Here is a 5,206-nt window from a genome sequence, read left to right as displayed (position 1 = left end):
ACACCGGATAAACTAAGACCAACAATAAAAACCCTTAAGCCATGTGTGCACTAGAAAGTTACTTTTTCTTAAGGAAAATCCGGACCCTCTTAAAGAATTCCGCACCTGTGGTAAAAAAAAAAAAAAAAAATTTGCACCAAAGCTGCAACGAAATCCGCATGCGGTTTTACTGCGGTTTTTCCATAGGTTGGTCCCTGCAGATTTTTACCATTAACTACGGCAAAAAACGCAGGTACCTGCAGAAAAAATAAGAATTATTCTTACCGATAATTCGGTTTCTAGGACCTTCCACGACAGCATAGGAGGTTGTCTCTCCACGCCCTAATTGGGACAGGAAGTTCAAGAGGTTTAAAAGGACCCTCCCACCTCCCACAGCCAGTGTCTTACAAAGAATCCATAGCATAGGAGAAGTACCACACATTCAGGAATATATGAATACAAAGGGGAGGGAATTACCTGCTGTCGTGGAAGGTCCTAGAAACCGAATTATCGGTAAGAATAATTCTTATTTCTCTAGTCCCTTCCACGACAGCATAGGAGGAATACCAAAGAATTGATACCTAGGGGGGGACCACAGCCTGCAGGACCTTCCTGCCAAAGGCCAAATCCCTGTTGGAATCCAGATCCAACCGATAATGCTTCGTGAAAGTATGGAGCGAAGACCACGTAGCCGCCTTGCAGATCTGCTCAGGGGAGGCCCCTGCCCGTTCAGCCCAGGAGACAGAGGTAGCTCTGGTGGAGTGTGCCGTAAATCCGGTAGGTGGAGAGAGATGCTGAGCGAGGTAAGCGTCTCTAATTGCCCGCACAATCCAGTTGGCGACGGTACTCTTAGCTACCTTCCTGCCCTTATTTCGACCAAAGGGCTGGATAAACAGGTTACTATCAAGGCGCCAAGAAGCAGTAACCTCCAGGTAGTGCAATACAGTCCTACGGACGTCCAAAGAATGAAACACTTCCTCACCGGGAGTCCGAGGATTCTGACAGAAGGAAGGCAGGATGATGGACTGAGAACGGTGGAAATCCGAAACCACCTTGGGAAGGAAGGAAGGGTCCAGCTGAAAAACAATGCCGTCATCTCTGATGGTCAGGTAAGGTTCCCGAATAGACAAAGCCTGAAGTTCTCCGACTCTGCGAGCAGACGTGATAGCCACAAGAAAAGCAGTCTTGTGAGAAAGAGAACGAATGTGACAAGAGCACAGAGGCTCAAAAGGTGACTGAGATAGTCCGGTAAGGACCACATTGAGATCCCAGCGAGGCGTCAGGACCCTCTGACGTGGACAGAGTCTACTAGCGGACACAAAGAACCGACGGATCCAACGATGATCTGCCAGAGCCGTGTCAAAGACTGCACTGAGGGCTGACACCTGAACTTTCAGGGTGCTAGGCCGAAGGCCTAAGTCCAATCCACTCTGGAGAAAGTCCAGAATCTGCGCAATATTAGGCTGAAGTGGGTCAGGAGGCCGAGAACCACACCAGGAGGAGAATTTCTTCCAGATTTTGTTGTAAATACTATTAGTCACTGGTTTACGGTTCTTCTGCAGGGTAGCCACAACCCTGTCAGAAAGCCCTTGGGCCTTCAGTGCCCGGGCCTCAGAAGCCAGGCAGCCAAGTTGAGTTTCTGGGGAGCCGGATGGAAAATCGGACCCTGGGACAGTAAGCTGGGGTCCGAACCTAAGAGGACTGGGCCGTCTATTCCTAGAGTCATGACCAGGCTGTACCAACTCCTCCGAGGTCACAGCGGAGCTACCAGTATAGTTGGGACCCCCTCGTCTCTGATCTTCCTCAGGGCCCTTGCGAGAAGAGGAAGAGGGGGGAACGCGTAAGCGAGGCAAAAGGACCAATCGTGGCAGAAAGCGTCTACTCCTAACGCCATGTCCCGTGGGTTCAGGGAGAAATATGTTGCGACCTTGCGATTCTCTGCCGAAGCAAAGAGGTCCACCTCCGGAGTACCCCACCTTGCCACCAGAGAGCAGAACACCGCCTGATCCAGGCTCCATTCCCCCGGATGAACATCCCGACGACTCAGGAAATCCGCCTGAAGATTTAGTGAGCCCTTCAGATGGACTGCAGAAAGGGATAGCAGTGATTGTTCCGCCCAATGAAAGATCCGGGAGGACACTGACTTCAGGGCGCCTGAGCGTGTACTGCCCTGATGGCGGAGATGTGCCACTGTTGTGACATTGTCTGAATATACCAGGACGTGAGAGTCTCGGACGAGGTCCTGAGCCGCAAGGAGGGCTTCCCTGACTGCCCTGAGCTCCCGGTAGTTGGAGGATTGGGAGCTGACGTAAGAACTCCAGACCCCTTGAAATGGAGAGTTTGCCACCATTGCACCCCATCCTCGCAGGCTGGCATCTGTGGTCAGTGTAACCAGGGGTGCATGCGTCCAGGCAACCCCCACTTGTAGGTTGCTGGGCCGCAGCCACCAGAGAAGGGATGAGGAGACGGGCCCCGAGAGGCGAAACCGTCTGTTTAGGGATGACGGGAGTCTGTCCTAATGTGCCAGGATATGATCCTGGAGACACCGAGAATGGGCCTGAGCCCACCTGACTGAGGGAATGCAGGACGTCATGGAACCCAGAGCTGACATAGCCGCTCGAAGCGTCGGGCGAGCCTGCCTGCGAAGCTTTGATATTTTGGCTAACAGAGCTACCTTGTGGCCCTCCGGGAGAAAAGATGCCTGTCTGTCGGAGTCCAGCAGCACTCCGAGAAACTGCCGAGTGGAGGAGGGGTTTAACTGTGATTTTTTGAGATTGGGAATCCTTCGGTCCCTGGGATGGATTCCCAAAGACTTTTCCACATGGCTCCGGAGGGTTGGAGCAGATGGAGCCATGAGAAGAAAGTTGTCCAAATATGGAACCAGACCGATACCCTGCAATCTTATGAAGGCGACCACCTCTGCCATGATCTTCGAAAAGATCCTTGGCGCCGAGGAGATCCCGAAGGGAAGTACATTGAATTGGAAATGAAGCACTTCCTCCCCGTGTAGCACCGCAAACCTGAGGTATTGCCTGTGACCCGGATGGACGGGCACATGGAAGTAGGCGTCTTTCAGATCTTTAGAGGCCATCTGGTGGTGTAGACCTATCAGGGGAATAGCTGATTTTACTGACTCCATCTTGAACCGCCGGTACCTGACCTGACGGTTTAGACGTTTTAAATTGATTATTATACGGACGTCGCCAGACGGCTTCTTGACAAGGAAGAGGCGGGAGTAGTGTCCTACCCCTTCTTCCCGACTCGGGACTGGGGAAACGACCCCCGAGTGCATTAGCTCTATAATCTTTGCGTACAACAGAGCCTGTGAAACCTGCGACGCCAGAGCAGTGACTCGGAGACCCGGACGAGGGGGGGAGAGGAATTCTATGAGGAGACCTTCCGAGACGATCTTCAGAACCCATTGGCAAGTGGTTATGGACCGCCACTGGGGAAGAAACGCCGAGAGTCGTCCCCCCACCCGGGCCGAGTCACTGTTTGCCCTGCTGAGGACGTTGTTGATGGGGAGGGATGAGGATGTTTCTCCCTCTACCCTTAGGATAGCTCCACCTGCCTGCCTTCCCTTTCCCTCTGGGCTGGGAGGCCTGAGGCATCGAGGGACGAAAGGACCGCTTCCTGGTGGGTCTAGGATCAGGCAAGGCCTTACGATCGGTCGCCTTGTCCAGAATATCATCCAGGGCAGGCCCAAACACCAAATCCCCTTTAAACGGAAGGGAGCAAAGCCTCATTTTGGAGGTGGAGTCTCCACTCCAGGCCTTAAGCCAGAGGGCACGTCTGGCAGAGTTAGAAAGAACCGAGGTCCTGGCCGCCAGGCGGACAGATTCCACCGAGGTATCTGCCAAAAAACTGGTAGCCTTCCTAAGCAAGGGAAGGGATTCCAGTAATTCCTCCCTAGGGGGTCCCTTGGGAAATATGAGCCTCCAACTGGTCTAACCACCTAATTAGGGACCTGGATACACAAGTGGAGGCAATGTTAGCCTGAATAGAAGAAGACTATGCCTCCCAGGATCGCTTCAACAGGCCTTCTACCTTCCTATCCATCTGATCCTTCAGTTGGGAAGTATCTTCAAAGGGAAGAGACGTTTGTTTAGCTACCCTAGCCACCTGTACGTCTACTTTTGGGACCTCCCAATGTAATCCAGAAGGTTCTAGAGGAAACCGGCGTCTAGGGTCACTCCGTACCCGCCTCTCAGGAAATTCCCATTCCTGAGAGACAATATCCAGAATATTGGCATGAACTGGAAATCCTAACTGTTTGACTGATTTCAGGCCAGCAAACATTTCATCCTGGATTGAGGGAAGAGACTGCACTTCCTCTTATCCCATAGTGCTCCGAACTGCCCCAATAAGATCCCTTAAATCTTCTGAGGGAAACAGAAAGGACTGGTCAGACCCCCCAGAGGGAAATCCTTCATCAGGACCCTCAGAGGTGGAATCAGCGTCCTCCTGATCAGACGGGGTCGACTGGAGTCTCCTCTTCTTTGGAGAAGAGGGTCCAGGAGCAGGGCCAGGAGCAGGGAGGGAGGCCAGGGAGGCCCTAATCTCCTGTTTCATCATGGACCGCAACTCGTCTATCAGGGACGGTTGTTCGGCTCTAATAATCTGGTCCGTGCATTGTTGGCAAAGCTTTTTGTCCCATACTGCAGGGAGCTTCTTTATACAGACAGGACATTTTTTAATTTTTTCAAATCTGTCAGGTCTAACCGGCTTATCGGACTTGTCAGCCTTCTCTGACTTCTCAGGCTTCTCTGACTTTTCATTTCTGTCAGTTTTCTTAGTGGCCTTGTCCTCCTAGAAAACACAGACCAGAGAGCCATAAATCATCTGACTGAGACCTATGTCCGAGGGACCATCACCCTCCATACTTACAGTAGCAGGGGGCACACTGGGTTCTGCAGATGCAGCTGCAGCGGAAGACATGACAGGGAGCACGGTTGCTTACCATGATCTGACGTCTTCACGGCAGCCCTTATGCAAAAGGGCCTGCCCCCCCAGTGACGGCTGACGTTCCCCGCCTCCCGCCCCGGACAGGCCGTGCCAGCGTCGGCGTGTCCTCCACGCTGCCTCCGCAAACCGGAAGCGCTCAACCGGAAGTCCGCAAGACCGGAAGTCCCGCCCCCGGGAGCACTTCCGGATCGCTCCGGCAGCGTGCATGCAGGAAGCGGCCGGCGGCTCAGGGAGGACGCCGGCCGGGGAGCTCAACAGCCTG

The sequence above is a fragment of the Anomaloglossus baeobatrachus genome, chromosome 4 (genome assembly GCF_048569485.1).
Source record: "Anomaloglossus baeobatrachus isolate aAnoBae1 chromosome 4, aAnoBae1.hap1, whole genome shotgun sequence".
Classification (NCBI taxonomy): Eukaryota; Metazoa; Chordata; class Amphibia; order Anura; family Aromobatidae; genus Anomaloglossus; species Anomaloglossus baeobatrachus.
The sequence above is the reverse complement of the archived record's forward strand: the minus strand, read 5'-3'. Positions refer to the sequence as shown.